The sequence below is a fragment of the Schistocerca cancellata genome, chromosome 3, assembly GCF_023864275.1.
Source record: "Schistocerca cancellata isolate TAMUIC-IGC-003103 chromosome 3, iqSchCanc2.1, whole genome shotgun sequence".
NCBI classification, from domain to species: domain Eukaryota; kingdom Metazoa; phylum Arthropoda; class Insecta; order Orthoptera; family Acrididae; genus Schistocerca; species Schistocerca cancellata.
In genome coordinates, this window is record NC_064628.1 from 822,649,829 (window position 1) to 822,671,860 (window position 22,032).

Below are 22,032 nucleotides of genomic sequence, written 5' to 3' on the forward strand. Positions count from 1 at the left end.
ACGGGTCGGTTCTCTGTTTAACTGCTCAAGGTAGTTTTCAGATAAAGCACTTAAAAAAATTTCACTGGATTCTTTGTCCCTGCCACCCGTTATGAACGTCTGAGTCTCCCAGTCTATATCCGGCAAATTAAAATCTCCACCCAGAACTATAACATGGTGGGGAAACCTACTCGAAATATTTTCCAAATTATCCTTCAGGTGCTCAGCCACAACAGCTGCTGAGCCAGGGGGCCTATAGAGACATCCAATTACCATGTCTGAGCCTGCTTTAACCGTGACCTTCACCCAAATCATTTCACATTTCGGATCTCCGTCTCGGAGCTAGAACGGTACGTGTATTCGAACTTCCGTTCGAAGTTCCTGCGGATATGGTGATCGAATCATTTCGGTGCTCAATCATGCGGTGGAGAAATGGATCAGCTTTGAGACATATCCCGTTCTCAGTGGGATGCGTCAAATAAGGACTGAACTCCGGAAGCACATACCATCGTACGTGTCAATAGGAGGTTGTCACATCATAATTTACGATGGCCAACCGAGGATTCGCTCTGGCTGCGGGCAGGATGGTCACATCCGAACTGACTGCCTTCAGCGATGTCTTGCACAGTTACCTTGGGAGATACACCTCCTTCCACAGCTGATGCCATCGCTGCCTTTCACGTACATGGAAGCGCTGCAGAACGAAGCGGACGACGTCCATGACAGACCAGTTGCCCATGGAGTCTACGAAAGTCGCCCACGATCCTACGTCATCGACGGTGCAGACCACACCATCAGCCGGACACCCCACGAAAGCTGCGGAGTCAGGGTCCTCTCACGCTCCCGTCTACAGAAGTGGAGGCGCAACTACGAAAACAGCGGCCGACGAAGTAGCGAAAGAAGCGGCGGTTGTCAACAGAAAACGAGCAGCACAACCGAGGCGACAAACAAGATAATGGGAATTATCACAATTCGTCTCCACTGACTGGCAAGGACGATTTTCCAGCCACAGAATCTTTGCTACAGGCCGTAGAGGAGCTACGACGTCAAGGAGAGGCGATGGAGACAACTATACAAAAGGATGGCCTCCCACCTGTCAGTAGTACAGACGAACATCCGTCAAAAGCGAGCGTCTGCATCGATTTATTGGGAGACTGGGCTCAAGAAATGGATCAAACTGACGAGTTGCAGGAGGTGGGCGTTAAGTCACTGGCTTCCATCTACAATGAGTCGTGAGGGAACCTTGAGCACTGTGGCCAACGAGTAGGTGTTGTGTGGTTTAGAAGGAATGCTCCGTTGCCAGTTTTGGTGTGTAACATCCTAGCAGTATTTATTTAATCGTGTGGCCAGGGCCCCCCGTTGGGCAGACCGTTCGCCGGGTGCCGGTCTTTCAATTTGACGACACTTCGGCGACCTGCAGTCGATGAGGATGAGAGGATGATGATGAGGACAGCACAACACCCAGTCCCTGGGCGGAGAAAATTCCCCGAAACAGCCGGGAATCGAACCCGGGCCCAGAGGACTGAAAATGTCACACTGGCCATTCAGTTAGCCGACAAGATGTCCGACGTCTATCGTATTAGTACAGTTAACATCAATGGTATTAGCAGCCCAGGGAAGATCCAAATGCTGCGACATATGCTGAAGGGGCTACAGTCTGGAACCGCGCGACCGCTGCGGTCGCAGGTTCGAATCCTGCCTCGGGCATGGTTGTGTGTGTTGTCCTTAGGTTAGTTAGATTTAAGTAGTTCTAAGTTCTAGGGGACTGATGATCTCAGAAGTTAAGTTCCATAGTGCTCATAGCCATTTGAACCATTTTATGCTGAAGGCAGCGGACATCGACATCTGCAGCAGGTACGAAACTATATCGCTATTGAGTTTTATGGTTATGACGTCTATCGTTTCACGGGCTACGGCAGTAGCGCTGACGTTGCCATACCATTACGAGAAGGAATAGTGGCGGAAGTTGTGGAATACTTACAATCGGCCCACGATGTTGCCGTAAGCGTAGGGATGTCCTCTTGGTGAATGTTTTTCAGTGGTGTCAGATGAGCTTCACGCAGAACGTTCACACGATATGGCCAAGATAAGTTACGTCAGCAACGGCTGACATCCGAATTTATTTCTCAGCCCTACGTGAGCTGGCGACGCAAACACCGCTTTCCGAAGGTCAGCGGGTTGTTCAACGTATTGAAGCACAGCTGCTACATCTTACGACGGTGAAGATGGAAGGAGTTAAAGTATCGGCGAGGGTACTCGGAGCATTACGTAGTGAAGGTTTGTCATTACAGTATACAGTCACAGAAAGGTGGCAGCGGCGACGTACACTTATACGGGACGCCGAAATGGTCGACAGATCGCGGGCCACATTACAGAAGGATATTGCATATGATTTCACTCACCACTATTGCAATTCCTATGCTGAGGACCAACTCGACTCGCGGACGTCCTTCGAGAAATGCCAGCGGGCGAACATTCCATTGCAGTGGACGACCTTATGGCTGAAATTACCATAGACGATCTGGACGCAGCCCCAAAGTGTGGTGCGTAAAACAAACCTCCTGGACCAGACGGACTCCGTCTTGAATTCTTTTTGATCTTTGTTCCTCTGATGGGACCGACGTGGATACAGATGTACAACGAACCCTTAACTCCTGCCTCACCACGAGTACACAGAGGGTATCATGATACCCGTTCCAAAACCAAGTGGTGGTCGCGACCACAAGACAACCGTCCTTTGACATTGTTGAACCCAAATAACAAAATCCTTGTACGAATCCTTCGAGCCCGCCTTTCGGAGGCAGTAAAGTGAAGGATACATTTCGATCAAACGTGTCTAGGTAGGAAGAGCAACATATACACGGCACTAGGGACATACTGGGACGTCATAGCACTGATGTCGGCATGCACGTTACGCGGAGCAGTGGTGGCAGTGTATTTCGATCGAGGTTTCGACCGAGTGTCCTTGCGTTCCTACGCGCGGTCATGGAACGGATGGGAATCCCACTCATGTTTGTGGACACGATCTTGCGTTTGATTCACGGCGCCCATCAGAACCTATAACGAACCACCACTCAGTGCAGCAAGGTCGCTTCCTTTCGGCCTTATTATTTGCAAAAGCTCTTGAGCCTGCACTACACGGCCTTCGATGATGCCTTGAAGGTGTCCCACTACTGAAAGCATCTTTCCGATGCCGCTCACACACTGCCAACGTCGTTCTTTTGGTCAAGTCACGCGACGAAATTCAGGCGGCGCTAGGTTGGCTTCAGCAGTGTAGGACTGTGGCGGGTAGTGTCATTAACCTGCGAAAGACCCAATGTATGGAAGTGGGCAGAGGTTTGCCACCAGGGGCAGCAGTGCCCATTACGAAGATCCCCATTCTCAAGAGTCTGGGATCGGTGTTCAATGGAAACATAAAACGTACAGCGGTGGATAATTATCGGCGGCTTCTGCCGCAGAATCGGGAGAATCGGGCATTAGTAGGACAAAAGTTACTACGTGGAACAGATATGTTCCAGCGCCCAGTATTTCAACGTCTATTTGGCACCAAATATGGTCATTTACGCACCTGCTGCCGTTGCCTACCACGATCGCGTGAAGGTTACATTCACCTTGGACATTTAGTGAGTGCTGATTTCCTCTTTAAAATCTGCTGTGATACTTTGACGCTGTCACCGAGAGGAGGAGGCCTCGGACTCGCATACTTGAGGAACAGACCACGTGCGATATTTCTTGGTATGATTCAACGATTTTGGGGGACCGAAAACGTCAGCTTAATGGGCACTGTGATCGACGAAGTCGCCCCCATTCAGTCCGTCCACCAGCCAGCGTTGGCCACATTACGGAACCGCTAGCGCACCTCCGGACTTCTTCGTCGATTACAGCTACATTCAGGACGGTTTGCCGGAGACCAGGCTGCCCACAACGAAAGATGTTTATGGCAGCTTCCTCCAACAACATCCTCGCAGAATGGTCGAACAGAAGTACCCGGCAAGGCAGTGGCAAAGAATACGGAGACCGATTCATCTTCCCTCTATCGCTACGGAGGTAAGTACGTTGTGGTATGTACTGGCGAATGGCAGATTTCCCAACCGTCAACGGCTGCACTCTATTCCTCTGGTCGACACACCGATATGCCACCACTGCACCGTCGTCTTTTCTGACGAACATCGTTTGGTTTGTGACACAGCAACCGAGTGCTGGCTGCTCACAAAGAAAATGTTGGCCCTCTTATTGCGCACGGTGTATACGGCTATCAATGCTGACGATCTACTCCTCCCCGACGAAATAGACTTTGACCCCCGTCCGGACAAACGCCGTGACTTGGATAAAGGGGATGGCGACGTCTTATCTGTATCGCGCCGGTGCCAAGTATGTCTTAGACTTCCGGTACATATTGCAAGAGCAACGTATCATCTTGCGGCAAAACATAAAATATAGAACATGTTTTGCTAATTACTTGCATTCGTTACTCACGGACCCACCGGCTAGCTGCGGTGTTCCAGCTGCGAGAAGTGAAATGAGATGACAGATCATGGTTCAGGACCTTACGTTCATCCCTGATGTATTCGGGCGACTATACATCACTTTTAAGTGAGGGGGGAGCCAACCTGGATACACGTCAACAGGGTTGGGTCTTGTTTTGTTAGTGAATTCGTTACATGTAGGCGGCGTTGAGAGCTGTTTTGCATTTGGGTGTGTTGAATGGTACCTTTAGTTCCTGGATGTTTTCTTTTCATATGTAAATCGCAAAATAGCGGTAAATAAATAGAGGAATAAAATAAATGGAAATAAAAAACCATTTTATCCCTTTGAACACACTCCCAGAAACAAGAGGGAGGAGAAATTGCGGTCAGGCATCAGGTTGCGACCTGTCCTCACCTTGCCTCTGTAAACCACGATTTGATCTCTTAAAATCCTAGTTAAAACAGTGTCCGGGACTTGACATAAAAAAATAAAAAACAAAAAAGGCTAGCGTATCCACCTAGTTCACAGGAGACTTGGAGTCGAATCCTGGAGGTGGTACAAATTTTAATTCATTGCTTCAGCGTACATCATTATCGTAGATAAAGATGAGACTCAATATTTCTCAGGAGTATCAACTATATATGATTAAGACTTATTTTCAAACTATTCTTGCTATCGGAAAGACTGCTATATTAGTAAAGTGATATCTAATTTGCTTGTTAACAATTGTGGCTTCTCTTGAATACGTTGTTTTGTATGTAGGCTCTCAGATTTATCTTTCTGCAACCTATCTTTTACCGATAACTTTCAAAAATTTTTACTGTGGGAGGCGTAGTAGTGCGTGGTGAGAGGTAATGCTCTCGATACTGTGAATCGCGGAATATTGAATTCTCTATAGATTTCTGTAATAGAATGGCCCATACGTATAGCTACAACCACTATTCCGTGTTAAAAGTCCGTTAATTCCCGTCGTGCAGCCGTAATCACCTCGGAAACCCTTTCACATGAATCACCCCAGTACAAATGACAAATGATAATAGCGTGTTGGGCCAGTTTTCAAACAGAATACAGCAGCGATTCTGCTTGGTATGGAGTCGGATTTCCAGATGTATGTGGCACCCGCTGTCCACTCCCAGGCCACAAAATTTCCGAAAGTTACGGGATGGTGGTCAGTGGGCACGCAGCTGGCGCATGATATGCGTTCCTGTGGGTACAGATCAGGGGGATTTGCTGGCTAAGGCATCGATGTGAGTTCACCACTGCCGGCCGCGGTGGTCTAGCGGTTCTGGCGCTGCAGTCCGGAACCGCGGGACTGCTACGGTCGCAGATTCGAATCATGCCTTGGGCATGGGTGTGTGTGATGTCCTTAGGTTAGTTAGGTTTAAGTAGTTCTGAGTTCTAGGGGACTTATGACCTAAGATGTTGAGTCCCATAGTGCTCAGAGCCATTTTTGAGTTCACCATTACGTCTCTCAAACCAGTGCAGCACGATTCTCTCCTTGTGTCGCGATGAGCTATCCTGCTGAAAGGTGTCACCGCCATCAGAGAAGACTTCAGCCATGAAGGGATTCAGGTGGTCCCTAATAGTGTTCACGTAGTTCTCTGCTGACATGAAGCCTTCGATTACCACCACAGATCCGATGGAAACACGACTCAATACATCTTACAGCATAATTCTGCCCTCACCGGCCTGCATCAGTGGCGCCGTGCACGTTTCAAGCAGCCATTCAGCTAGACGACGGCATGTAACGACCCAACCACCGACCTGGTGTAACAAGAAACGCGATGCCTTCGACAGGCTACAAGTTTCTATTTATCCACGGTGAAAACTCAGTGATGCTGTGCCCATTGCAATCGTGTCTGATGATGTCGTCGGGTTAACACAGGGATACATTTACATCTACATCTACATGGTTACTCTGCAATTCACACTTAAGTGCCTGGCAGAGGGTTCATCGAACCATTTTCATACTACTTCTCTACCATTCCACTCTCAAATGGTGCGTAGGAAAAAGGAACACCTAAATATTTCCGTTCGAGCTCTGATTTCTCTTATTTTATTATGATGATCATTTCTCCCTACGCAGGTGGGTGGCAACAAAATATTTTCGCATTCGGAAGAGAAAGTTGCTGACTGAAATTTCGTAAATACACTCCTGGAAATGGAAAAAAGAACACATTGACACCGGTGTGTCAGACCCACCATACTTGCTCCGGACACTGCGAGAGGGCTGTACAAGCAATGATCACACGCACGGCACAGCGGACACACCAGGAACCGCGGTGTTGGCCGTCGAATGGCGATAGCTGCGCAGCATTTGTGCACCGCCGCCGTCAGTGTCAGCCAGTTTGCCGTGGCATACGGAGCTCCATCGCAGTCTTTAACACTGGTAGCATGCCGCGACAGCGTGGACGTGAACCGTATGTGCAGCTGACGGACTTTGAGCGAGGGCGTATAGTGGGCATGCGGGAGGCCGGGTGGACGTACCGCCGAATTGCTCAACGCGTGGGGCGTGAGGTCTCCACAGTACATCGATGTTGTCGCCAGTGGTCGGCGGAAGGTGCACGTGCCCGTCGACCTGGGACCGGACCGCAGCGACGCACGGATGCACGCCAAGACCGTAGGATCCTACGCAGTGCCGTAGGGGACCGCACCGCCACTTCCCAGCAAATTAGGGACACTGTTGCTCCTGGGGTATCGGCGAGGACCATTCGCAACCGTCTCCATGAAGCTGGGCTACGGTCCCGCACACCGTTAGGCCGTCTTCCGCTCACGCCCCAACATCGTGCAGCCCGCCTCCAGTGGTGTCGCGACAGGCGTGAATGGAGGGACGAATGGAGACGTGTCGTCTTCAGCGATGAGAGTCGCTTCTGCCTTGGTGCCAATGATGGTCGTATGCGTGTTTGGCGCCGTGCAGGTGAGCGCCACAATCAGGACTGCATACGACCGAGGCACACAGGGCCAACACCCGGCATCATGGTGTGGGGAGCGATCTCCTACACTGGCCGTACACCACTGGTGATCGTCGAGGGGACACTGAATAGTGCACGGTACATCCAAACCGTCATCGAACTCATCGTTCTACCATTCCTAGACCGGCAAGGGAACTTGCTGTTCCAACAGGACAATGCACGTCCGCATGTATCCTGTGCCACCCAACGTGCTCTAGAAGGTGTAAGTCAACTACCCTGGCCAGCAAGATCTCCGGATCTGTCCCCCATTGAGCATGTTTGGGACCGGATGAAGCGTCGTCTCACGCGGTCTGCACGTCCAGCACGAACGCTGGTCCAACTGAGGCGCCAGGTGGAAATGGCATGCCAAGCCGTTCCACAGGACTACATCCAGCATCTCTACGATCGTCTCTATGGGAGAATAGCAGCCTGCATTGCTGCGAAAGGTGGATATACACTGTACTAGTGCCGACATTGTGCATGCTTTGTTGCCTGTGTCTATGTGCCTGTGGTTCTGTCAGTGTGATCATGTGATGTATCTGACCCATAGGAATGTGTCAATAAAGTTTCCCCTTCCTGGGACAATGAATTCATGGTGTTCTTATTTCAATTTCCAGGAGTGTATGTTCAGAAGTAATTACGTTGGAAACATCATCTAAATGTGAACCGACACCATCGCTACTAGGGACCATGTGCGAGTCGGTCCAGTACGAAAAGATATGGCAGGTGAGGGGACAATAAATCAAATTGATACGAAATGTCTAATTTGGCCGGAGTACCTGGAAATGGTGGATGAAATCAGATGGCCAGGAACATTACAGGACTGGAATCATCCCTATTGATTGAAACCAATACTTTCATCGAGAAACTGCTGGAGACAGTTGTGATGCGATGATGAACACAAGAGGACTCCAAGAGATGACGGAATTCTGGAGACAAGAGCTGTAAAACATTTGTGGAAGCATTCATATACATTATTTCTCAAATCACCATCCCTTCTTGTGAATACATACTAAGTACAGGGATGAATGAGGTATCGTTAGAAACGGTTTTTAACCAACTTCTTACATTGCATACCAATTTTGCGAAAAAAAGTTAGTTTGTGGAAAATGTTAATACAAGAGAGACTTTCAACTATCATAGGCAAAAGGGCATCATTGATGCCCAGCTTAATATCTATATGTAAAGAATGTAACTTATTAATCAGGAATAAGAGACTACTTTTTATATTATTTTATTACAAACACCACTTGATTTGTTTTAAGGTTCTTATTCACTGGGTAATTTGTGATATACAAAAGTGTCATAGATAATAACCGTGACTACTGCGGCAGTTCATTGGGTCTGCCGATTCTAAACGAATATACATTTAGAAATCACAAACATATTCGTCGTTGTCGTCTTGAATTGTGATTTACCTATTGCTATTGCGACCTGGCGTGCTGACGGTAATTGAAAACGTTTGTCGAGTTACAGTTTACGTGACTCTACTGACAGTCTCCGATGTAAGCCCCGTCGTACGAGCCGCGACAAACATTCCTACTGCAAAACCCAGTTTGGAAGTGTGTATTCAAGGTTTTATTATTATGATTCAAGTCGTGCAGTTCATTTTTAAAGACGTTTTCAATCCCATAACTATCCTTATCCCAACGCCTACAATTATTCCAAATACTGTCATTATTTGAAACTACCAAAGAGAGAAAATTTCACACGAGTCCCCTGGTTGTGTTGTAATAATAATAATAATTTTAATAACAATTTAGTGATTATTATGTATAATAACAATTCTGAATACATTTACGTGTGAATAATCCTACAGTAAACAGTAAAAGATAAACTGTCAAATGATGTTTCTGGAGCGAACGAAATATAGTGACATGAACGTAATGCGGTTTGTAGCTCCAAAATTAATGCACTCTTGTGAGAGAGAAAAACAGTGAAAAATCCAAAGAAAATGAATCATCATTTACCCTTTCGTAGTGTCATGCACCGTGCCATTCCTATCGGTATATGTCTGTCAAGGTACTCACAAGGGAACCTCCCCATCGCACCCCCCTCAGATTTAGTTATAAAAGGGCACAGTGGATAGGCCTTGAAAAACTGAACACAGATCAATCGAGAAAACAGGAAGAAGTTGTGTGGAACTATGAAAAAATAAGCAAAATATACAAACTGAGTAGTCCATGCGCCAGATATGCAACATCAAGGAGGACGTGAGCTCAGTAGTGCCGTGGTCCCGTGGTTAGCGCGAGCAGCTGCCGAACAAGAGGTCCTTGGTTCAAGTCTTCCCATGAATGGTAATTTTAATTTTTTTATTTTCAGTTTATGTGACAAACTCTTATGTTTTCATCACTTTTTTGGGAGTGATTATCACATCCACAAGAAAACCTAAATCGGGCAAGGTAGAAGAATCTTTTTACCCATTCGCCAAGTGTACAAGTTAGGTGGGTCGACAGCATATTCCTGTCATGTGAAGCACATGCCGTCACCAGTGTCGTATAGAATATATCAGACGTGATTTCCTGTGGAGGAATCGGTTGACCTATATGACCTTGCGATCAAATGTTTTCGGTTCCCATTGGAGAGGCACGTCCTTTCGTCTACTAATCACACGCTTTTGCGGTGCGGTCGCAAAACACAGACACTAAACTTATTACAGTGATCAGAGACGTCAATGAACGAACGGACAGATCATAACTTTGCGAACATAAAGAAAATAAACTTCTCACTCGAGGGAAGACTTAAACCAAGGACCTCTCGTTCGGTGGCTGCTCACGCTAACCACGGGACCACGGCACCACTGAGCTCAAATTCTCCTTGATGTTGCCTATCTTGCACATGGACTACTCAGTTTGTATATTTTGCTTATTTTTTCATAGTTCCACACAACTTCTTCCTGTTTTCTATATTTATCTGTGTTCAGTATTTCAAGGCCTATCCACTGTGCCAACTCATAACTAAATCTGAGGGGGTTGCAATGGGGAGGTTCCCTTGTCAGTACGAAGTCCTATTTTGCGTATGGCATACTTTGCGTATGGCATACATTACTGAAACTCAGCAGTTCCCTTAAACTGACTACAACGATGTTCAGCATGACTTCCAGACAGTATTTAGAGCTTTAATTTTGTTTTTACTTGACTAATTGAAGCTGAAACACAAGTAAGCGTCTTCCGTTAGTTTACTGGTTTCATATGTAAAAGTAGTCACTGTTTCCAACAATTACATTCATTCTTTCATGAAGCTGATGAAAGAGAGTGATATAGTTTTATGTGTTTGTTACTGAAGCACTGAAACCGTTCGCCTCCAGACACTGGAGGCTTCCCTTAGTGTTCGTAACGGAATTCATAAACATAACGCGTAACAGATGATCAATAAACAAGTTTTTAATAGCGTGAACCACAGTTACACAACTACTACAATTAATGTTTTAAAATATTCAAATCTGTCGTAAAGTCACAGGCTATGCACTTTGGAAAAACCAGGAACTGACACTACAGTGTCGTAACTGCAGGTCTCGATTGCGTGGACAATTCTAGAAAACGTATCGCACTTCAGTGAACACATGTATGTGTAGAATTGTGGAAGGGCCATCACAGAAGTTGGGAAGGAAAACATAGGTACAAAGAAGGTAGCTGCGAAGAAACCATGGGTAACAGAAGAAATACTTCAGTTGATTGATGAAAGCAGGAAGTACAAACATGTTCCGGGAAAATCAGGAATACAGAAATACAAGTCGCTGAGGAATGAAATAAATAGGAAGTGCAGGGAAGTTAAGACGAAATGGCTGCAGGAAAAATGTGAAGACATCGAAAAAGATATGATTGTCGGAAGGACAGACTCAGCATACAGTAAAGTCAAAACAACCTTTGATGACATTAAAAGCAACGGTGGTAACATTAAGAGTGCAACGGGAATTCCACTGTTAAATGCAGAGGAGAGAGCAGATAGGTGGAAAGATTTGTCTGATGATTTGTCTGATGTGATAGAAGAAGAAACAGGAGTCGATTTAGAAGAGATAGGGGATCCAGTATTAGAATCGGAATTTAAAAGAGCTTTGGAGGACTTACGGTCAGATAAGGCAGAAGGGATAGATAACATTCCATCAGAATTTCTAAAATCATTGGGGGAAGTGGCAACAAAACGACTATTCACGTTGGTGTGTAGAATATATGAGTCTGGCGATATACCATCTGACTTTCGGAAAAGCATCATGCACACAATTCCGAAGACGGCAAGAGCTGACAAGTGCGAGAATTATCGCACAATCAGCTTAACAGCTCATGCACCGAAGCTGCTTACAAGAATAATATACAGAAGAATGGAAAAGAAAATTGAGAATGCACTAGGTTACGATCAGTTTGGCTTTAGGAAAAGTAAAGGGACGAGAGAGGCAATTCTGACGTTACGGCTAATAATGGAAGCAAGGCTAAAGAAAAATCAAGACACTTTCATAGGATTTGTCGACCTGGAAAAAGCGTTCGACAGTATAAAATGGTGCAAGCTGTTCGAGATTCTGAAAAAAGTAGGGGTAAGCTATAGGGAGAGACGGGTCATATACAATATGTACAACAACCAAGAGGGAATAATAAGAGTGGACGATCAAGAACGAAGTGCTCGTATTAAGAAGGGTGTAAGACAAGGCTGTAGCCTTTCGCCCCTACTCTTCAATCTGTACGTCGAGGAAGCAATGATGGAAATAAAAGAAAGGTTCAGGAGTGGAATGAAAATACAAGGTGAAAGGATATCAACGATACGATTCGCTGATGACATTGCTATCCTGAGTGAAAGTGAAGAAGAATTAAATGATCTGCTGAACGGAATGTACAGTGTAATGAGTACACAGTATGGTTTGAGAGTAAATCGGAGAAAGACGAAGGTAATGAGAAGTAGTAGAAATGAGAACAGTGAGAAACTTAACATCAGGATTGATGGTCACGAAGTCAATGAAGTTAAGGAATTCTGCTACCTAGGCAGTAAAATAACCAATGACGGACGGAGCAAAGAGGACATCAAAAGCAGACTCGCTATGGCAAAAAAGGCATTTCTGGCCAAGAGAAGTCTACTAATATCAAATACCGGCCTTAATTTGAGGAAGAAATTTCTGAGGATGTACGTCTGGAGTGCAGCATTGTATGGTAGTGAAACATGGACTGTGGGAAAATCGGAACAGAAGAGAATCGAAGCATTTGAGATGTGGTGCTATAGACGAATGTTGAAAATTAGGTGGACTGATAAGGTAAGGAATGAGGAGGTCCTACGCAGAATCGGAGAGGAAAGGAATATGTGGAAAACACTGATAAGGAGAAGGGACAGGATGATAGGACATCTGCTAAGACATGAGGGAATGACTTCCATGGTACTAGAGGGAGCTGTAGAGGGCAAAAACTGTAGAGGAAGACAGAGGTTGGAATACGTCAAGCAAATAATTGAGGACGTAGGTTGCAAGTGCTACTCTGAGATGAAGAGGTTAGCACAGGAAAGGAATTCGTGGCGGACCGCATCAAACCAGTCAGTAGACTGATGACAAAAAAAAAGAAAACATCGACAATAAAGTAACTGAAATGTAAGAAATGAGTTGCATCGACGTAAGATGCAAAATACGACGTTACAAAATAAGAAGAACGTTACGTCGAATTCTTTTTGCCGCAGGATGAGAAACAAAATCAAATAATCACATACGTAAGATGATCGCTAAAAGCGTGGGAAGTCTTAGTTGGTATACCTGATCAGCAACCAAAATTAAACTCATATCGGGGGAGAAAATGACTTCAAGTTATTTCTGACTGACATTTGACGACGTTAAAGTGTCTTGCATTTACTTATGGAAGCGAGATGCCCTGTACGATGCATGGTGGAAACAGTTCGCACCTTTGATATTCACTCCGTTTCGTGTGACCTTCAGGAATAATCTTAGTCTATTTATGGTTAAGCTGCACTGGTACCAACATCATTTTTAATCGATTGGAGGTGTAACGTCTATATAGTTAAACGTGTACCACTCATGTGACGAAAGCGCTCTTTTCTTTCTTTCCAATGATTGTTATGTAGCATCTCCGAGCATTATGACAGGGTGTCCAACAGAACCGACCGGTTACCGTAGCTAACAGTACGCTTCTGAGATTTTTAAAATTGGGGGACTGAGAGTACAAGTGCTACTAGAGCTCGCTGAAGCAAAATGAGTAAATGACTGCCATAGTTAAATGTCACTGATAAATTATATTAGTTACTACCTAAGCATAAGATACTTCTTTTTTTCAAATGGTCACTTAGTCCGTGTATAGCTGTAGCTACGGCTCGAGATTGTTGTTCTGCTTCTGCATTTTTAAATACTATATTAAAAATACATATACTCTTTGCACCTTAAAACTTTTTAGATTAAAGCAGGTAAAAGGTCAAAAAAATTATTCACTGTGCTTTGTTCTGAACATTTTTTGGTACAACACGGACGTCACTCTTAGTACAACACATTTTAGTTATAAAACAAGAATATGTGCGTAATTAATGCAAAATTAATATAACGAACTGATAAACAGTAGGTAAACAGCAAATCAAGTAAAATCACCAAAATGAAAATATATTGGTGTGTTTCCGACACGTATGAGAGATTATTCATTGTCATTTTCTGTAATCCTCTAACAGTTAGTACCTTAATATGGAATCAGAATCTTTTTCTTCTGTGCTATCTGTTGAAGAATGTTCTCCCCGGCGATCACTCATGATGTACGATTGTGCTGTGCATTTTTCAACCTATCTTGAACCCTTCTTTGACCACGTCCTCTTCTTTCTCCTGTCTCTCTTGTTACACCCATTGTAACTTGCCAAGGAATTGGACATATTGTTATGGGACCCATGGTAAAGTGCAGGGATGTAGTTCTTTATTTCCTGAGGATTTTTATCATTTCTCAAATTTTATTTCATGCTCTTCATGATTCGAAGGCTGCAGAAGAGGTATTGATGGGTGACCTATATTGTGCCTCATAAAATAGACTTCAATAAATATAAGGTCACGTTTAGCGAATACTTGAACTGCATTGTTAAATGATTTTCTTTGCTGATTCTGATCCTACAAATGTTCCACCGCAGTATTCTGCTTTCTTGAATGTCTTTAGCAACTTTGTCCTCTGCTGTGAGATCCGTGGCTTTCCGTTACTTGCTGGCTAAATAGATCCATGGTAGAGGCTCATGCTGTAGAAAAGTGTTATTATGATGAACCCAAAAATACCAACTCTTACATTTCAACTGAAGTTTCATAAGGAACGTTTGCCTTTAAGGCGTATTGTTAGTAATTGTTCCAGACGTAATTATTAACGTTACCGTTTTTTAAGCAAAAAAATTAAAAGACGCCTATTTCTTTCCAAAGACATTTAGTGTAAAAAAACTCCTGTGAATTAATGGACAAACTTAAAACTCTTCACATACTGGATGGTATCCGCATAGTTTCAGTGGACATTGCTGACTTGTACTCGTGTATACCAGTTAATGAAACCTTTGATATAATTAGGAAAAATATATTGACCCTTAACGTATTTTCCCATGGGCAGGTTGTGGAATTAAATGAGTCAGTAAAATTTTCGTTGTCTTTCAACGACTTTACCATCAAATCACAAATTCTCCTCACTGCCAAATGGCTTAGCTATGGGTAATTCAGTAGCTCGTATCCTGGCAGAGACTTTTGTCAATCACTTGAAATGCACATTTTTTGAACCACATTCAAGTTCATACCAAAAATTAAATCGTGTCATCGTTATGCAGATGTCGTGTTATTATTGTATAGAGGATGTGATGAGGACATTGAAAGATTCAAATTATTTAAATCTCTCTTTTACTTGGGAAGACAAGAATCCTATTTTCGGCGTTTTCGTAAATTCAATTCCATCGGTGTTACAACTAATAAAGATTCAAATCATCCGAACACCTACAGATGGGCGTATTTTCGCTGAATGATACCCTGAATTTTGAGGTTGGATATAAATCGGGAGGCAAGGTATAAGGAATTCCAGACGATTGTTCAAGTAGGCGTAGCAAATGTATATAGACCTAAAGCTAAAAGTATTCGTAAATTGTTTTATTCTGTACACAAAAAGAAATTCAAGGTAGTAAGAAAAGAGGATAAAAAGGTCGTTTCGTTAATATAGCCTATAATGGCCGCCATCGTGACAAAACTGCGAAAGTTATGAAAGAAGCTAACATGAATTTTTCGTTTAAAACAAGAAGTAATTTACACATGTGATTATGGAATGACGTAGGACAAAGCCAAGAAGTATGTAAGATACAATGTTGAGATTGCGATAGTTTCCGTGTTGGTAAGAGGGGGAAAGCTTTCAGAACTAGATACACAGAGCATTCGTTTTCCAGTAATTCCAATACTTTGGAGCAGCATTTGAAAACGAAGAAGTATGGCTTATTGCCGATAGCCAAAGGTCTTGAGGTTTCGCACGTCGCCCCTCACAGTCGTCTGTTAGACATTTTGAAAGAATTTGAAAGTACACATCGAATCTGTCAGTCACATCGGTTACCTAAAGAGCAGGAGTTTATCGGTAGGAACTGCTTCTTAGATATATTTGAAGACACTATACGAAATGTATCTCGAATTTGACCCAACTGATATAATGTTGCTTAGATTAGCCATAATTATCTAGAATTCGTGAGCTACACACGATGCAGCCATTATAGCTGTAGATGCGTTAGTATCTTCCGCCCTGTTAGATGGTGCCACCAATTTCACGGAGCCATCTGAAGTGGCTGTCTCGCCAGGCTTCCGCTATAGATTCACTCGACCCCAAGAGATATATGCCTACGTGGAGATGACATCTGTACTGTATTCAGTTTCGTGAACTTTGTACTAAAGCTTGAGTTTAATGTAAGTACGATACTGATTGATGTTTTTGTATATACTAAGATGCATATTTATATTATTATGTACGTATTTGCTATCGTTAATTTTCCCGTACACTTTACTCCACATCTTCAGTTTGATGATGAAATTTTGAAACTCGTGACGCTTAGGAGAGAACTGTACGATCAAGACCTTTCTATATTTCAAAATTGTGCCATATCCATGGCATTAATTGAAAGTAAGTTTTATGTTTTCTTTCCCAATACGGAAAATTTTAGGCTGAGCTTCTTCACCACCCCCATCGAGTCTTGGCGAACAAATACATACTTTACGTGTTTCTTTGATTGATTATCACATTCCATGTACGTATGGCCAGGTTCAAGGAACTTGCGATCTGTTGAGTCAATATGCTGATTTTGCATCAACATCTACATCCACTCTTTCGAACAAGGCCTAATTAAACATGCGTTAAATATTACTGTAAGTAACGTTAAAAGCATACACACTAGGCTATTGCACTACTTTCAAAAACATTTCACTTGTACTATTCGTATTCTAAATGCTGTCCAGGCACTGTTTTAGACCCTATAACTTTGTCATCACAGAGCGCACAACTACGCAAGAACTGTACTTCTGGATATCTACTACTCTGAAGAGATCCACATTTTAGCTTAACAAATTTGGACTCACATTCCACAAACTGGCACATATACCACTTTTGCTCTCAGTCCCTCAATTATTCCTTCAGTCTCGCTGCTACTGGCCGGCCGGTGTGGCCGAGCGGTTCTGGGCGTTACAGTCTGGAACCGCGCGACCGCTACGGTCGCAGGTTCGAATCCTGCCTCGGGCATGAATGCGTGTGATGTCCTTAGGTTAGTCAGGTTTATGTAGTTCTAAGTTCTAGGGGACTGATGACCTCAGATGTTAAATCCCATAGTGCTCAGAGCCATTTGAACCAGTTTTTTCTCGCTGCTACTGATACTTTCTGTCGTCAAGCAGTTTTCAAGAATGAATAGTCGTCAATATAAAGTTGGTTCCGGTCTTCTCTGAAGATGCACCGCGCTTTGTCAAAATATTTTACATCAAAACAAATTTTCCTTACTCATTCATTCCACTCTAAACCGCTTTTGAGACGCTAATCCTCCATCACAGAGAAATGTCATCTTTATATTGATGTTTCCAGACAATTTTGGTCCACTATTTTATTAATATATAATGAGTAATAACAAAAAACAAAAGACATTTTGCACAAAAAAATTGAAAAAGTCCCCTATTTTTACATCATAATATACTGGACATGCGCAGAGTTATGAAAGTGTAGAGAAATTTGACAAATGCAAAAATGAAATTCAAACATTTCACTGCAGGAAATACTGCAACCAGCCAAAAGGTTTTTAGAAATTATTTTATTGTCTCGTTACTAGTTTCGAGCGTTAAGCCCATCGTCAGACGGTAGCGCTGATTTCTTGGCAACTTCTACGTTAGTGTGTTCATGAAAAGCTTTCCTTTACATTTTATAAGAGAGAGGTTTGATTTTCGTAACCGATCCATGCTCATCCATGGGCTAAACCAAATACAAATATCTTGAATAAAAGAGATAAAGTGGTTAAAATAAGTAAAGGAATAAAAGAGAATAAGATATGTTGTGGTCACAGCAGCATCACTTCACAATCTGTCTCGACATTGGTGCCTCTAAATTAAATGGTGTTTGTGTATCACTAGTGACAAGAAACCCATATTTCTTCCATCGATTGGCATGCATTCTCTCCGAGCAGAATGACACCGTTGCAACCTCAGCACTAGGCATGCGACTTCTTTCCAGGTATTCCTGCAGTCACACTTGTATCCGGTCTCAAGTCCTCAACCACTTCTCAAGAAATAATAACTTGCATGATAAACGTTGCGTCTAATTTCATTTAAACATGTCGTATGCTTTATCAGAATATTTTCAACCAAAATGAATATTTGTTTCTCACCTGTTCTGCGTCACATCGCTTCATAGCATTAAGTCTAGATGATATAAAATTCAGAGATGTATTTATAGTGGAAGAGAATTCTGTTTCCGACTTCGAAGCGTATAAAATACGTAATGTTAAAAAAGCACAGAATTTTTGGGGAAAAATACTCAAAACGTGCCGCTCCCGTAGATTATGAGTTTCAGACGTGACACACGATTATTGGTACCTCATGTCCCTTCCAGAAAGGGATAAGTATTAAGTCTGTGCAGAAAGATAGGCTTAAAATTTAGAACTAAATAAGTCGAAATCCAGCTGCATTTTTAATGAAAACAATAGATATAATTTAGTTACTGTAAACCCTTTGGCGTTCATGAAAGGATGAGATCGTCGCTATTATAATATGTAAATATAGTGATGCCGAAGACTGCAATAGTTTTGTCCTGCTGCTAGGTTATTTTTTTGTAGATTTTATCTGGGGACATATTATAAGCTTATCCGTGCTGGAAATGAGACGTACACGGCGTATAGTTTGTATAATGAGTGTCTGTACTGAGAAAATATTCGAGAGTGGCGAACAATATGCGGTTGACACAAACTGTACAAAACTCAGTAGTGAAAATTAAAAAAAGACGCATTAAATTGAAAAGGAAAGAAAAAATGGATTTGAAAATTCCTGCCAAATTATGGTTTTTGTTAAGATCGGGTCTGGCACACAGTTTTATTCTGCCAAGAAATTTCTTAACAGCTGATACTCCTTCGTAGAGTGAGTAATATAATCTGTAAAAAAAATTAGAGTTTTAAGTTGTCACCAAATTCGTACGGTCATGTCAGAATGAGCGTATACATATAAACTTCAGAAGGGCGCCGAGAGACAGAATCAAGATACTGCGACCAACTTCTGCACGAATCCTAAGTGGAAGTGGAATACGTTTGGCGGTTAAAGATGTAGTGTAGGTTATGAACAATAGACCAAATAACGTGAATGCATGAACTGCAAAGTTAATTGACACATAACGAACGTTTACACTCATCATCGAAGAAATGCAAGTAAATAAAAGGAGGACAGAAAGAATATTTAAAACAATCCAAGAAGCCACGGTAGAAGAAACGATGAAAGACAGACAGCGAAGACAGCATAATCGAATCAATGAGAACATTTTCTTATTTGTGGGTATATTTTTTAACATTGAATAAATCACCGAAAAAACATTAATACGCTTTTTCATGTCGAAATATACGATATAAAGATACGATATACGATATAAAGAGGAAAATGTCAAAATGTAAATAGGCATTAACGAACATACAAATCTGTGTTACGAGATGCGTATTTCTCGCGTTAAAATGAAGTTTGCAAACAAAGCAGCGAATAGAAGGAAAGAAAAGACTTTTCCCTCTCCGTCACTTGCCTGTATAAATCTAACCCCCTCCCCCCTCCCCACACGCACACACACACACACACACACACACACAGAGAGAGAGAGAGAGAGAGAGAGAGAGAGATGATGCATCTTCGATAAAGGAAATCATGCGTAGAGCGATCAGAAATAAAAATATTGCGTAAGCTGCGTCAGAACGGCATTACTAGGCTGTCTGTACCAGACAAGTGCTGGCTGTTAAGAAAAAAATGGCAATGTTTTACAATACTTCAGAAACAAAATGCTTTTTATTTCTACGATAATGTTGGAAGCAGTGTTATTTCGCTGCCAAGTTGGCATTCGCGAAGTTGTTTGCACAAACAAAGACAGCAACATGGCCAACAGCATTAAGTGGAAACGAACGTTTCACACGACACTCAAATTAAAGCCTATTTTTTAATAAATTGTGCTCAGTGTTACAAAATAGCTACGCTGTTGTAGTTTGTAGGCTGGACATATTGGACAGATACGTTGAACTGACGCGTAGGTTAGTTGTCGAGCGAAAACCTGAACTTAAGGTAAGAAGTAAAGGAACATTCCGGAGACATGTAAGCTTATCCAATCCACCTTTAGCTTGTATCTGTTTTGAGGGGACTGGGAGACCCTGCAAGGGATTCTTGGCATTTGACTAACAATTCTGAAAACCGCAGAAACGCTAGCTTCGATATTGCCCAACTGCCCCCATAGGTTAGTAATTCATCAAATTCTTAGTACGACTCCACAAAAAAACGGTCCCACGGTGTTAAACGTGTTGATGTTTTTGGGTAGTCAACAGATTACAGCCCATAGAAAAATGGCTAAACACCTCCGGAGAATGCAGTAGATTGTTTTGGTGCACCAATTATCTAATTTTATAAAGTTACGTTCAACGGAACTTTTAGAAACACAGTTTTAAGATACTGTATAAATTATGAATGAAACAGGCAACACTAGTGTAATATTCTACAATATTTATAATCTGTTAACACGAACCAGTTTTCGGCTGTTACGCCATCATCAAATACAAAGGCAATAAAGTGGTGCAGCAAACTTCTGTTGGATCAGAGACTTTGAACTGGTGCATTTACAGAGTATCTCAACTTCCAAAGATAAAAAAATGTTAATGTTACAATTACGAATAAAACAAGAGCGATTATTTCAGTGCAAATGAGATGTGAGATTATTTAACTAAGATTTATTGTTATTATTTCAGTGTAAATTGATGTTACATCCCATAACTAAAATAAATCTTAGTTAAATAATCTTTCATCGCATTTACGCTGTTGTATTCCTGATTCTAACATTTTCCATCTCTGGAAATGGAGATATTCTGTAGATACATTTGTTTTAAATCTTTGATGCAATAAATTTTCACTTCACCAAATGCTTCTCTTTGTACCTAATGATGGCGTAACAGCCGAAAACCGGTTCGAATAACAAATAATAAATAATGTGGAATATTACACCATTGTTGTGTGTGATTCATTCATAATGTACAAAACATTCAACCAAAAACCGACGGAACAGTCAGTCAAAGCAATTTGCTTAAAATCGAGATTCACTGCTATTGGGACGTAAGTATCAAAAGCCGTTTGGGAGAAGGTGGAAGGAAGAACTACGTCCTGCATAAGAAGGCGGAAGCCACGACTACAGCTGTAAGCATTTAATAACAGCAGCAATAAAGCAGTTAGTCCGTGTAATGATTTAGGAGGAAAACGCTCGCTAGTGATGGCTTAAAGAGCGCCGGACGCGGCGCCGTTATGTTGCAGGGCTGCGATACGCCGCTTCGCTGGCGCCGCGTGGTGCGTCGGCGCCCGGCGGCGGATGCGGCCGACCACCGCCGAGCAGCGCCGCGAGCGCCGCCGACATCAAAGGCGCCGCCGCTGCTAATGGCCGCCGGGTGGGCGGGGCGCTAGTGCGCCGGCGCGCCGCTAGATGGCTAATTGCCACTAACTAGCGAGACACGGTCGCGCTTTCAGCGCCTGCCGCCAGGGGCGTGATAGTGCCGTCCTGGGAAGAGCAGCTTCTCGCGGCGAGGACATCTCCAGCTATTATCCCGCCAAGGCCGCATCGCACCTTTGTAGGTAATCGAGACGTGTCGTGGTGTGCCAGCGTGCGGCTCCGAATTTTAGAAGCAAAGGAGACAGTAGCTAGATATTAGAAAATTTCTTAAAGTGTCAGCTACTTCAGATTTTGCATTATTTCCGTTACACTATCCTGTTGGTCAAAAAGTACCGTGAATCTTCCCTTGCACTGTCCGCGAAGGGCACGGTTCCGGGTTCGAGTCCCAATCGGGTAACAATTTCAAACAGTGCGCAAGCTACTGCACAGCCATTTTTTTAAACAAACACACGCTAGACATGCTTCCTTAGTGGGACACTGCGACCTTATTGTAACCAAAAGCCTTATATTACACTCGCTGACAAACCTGGCATTGCGCAAGT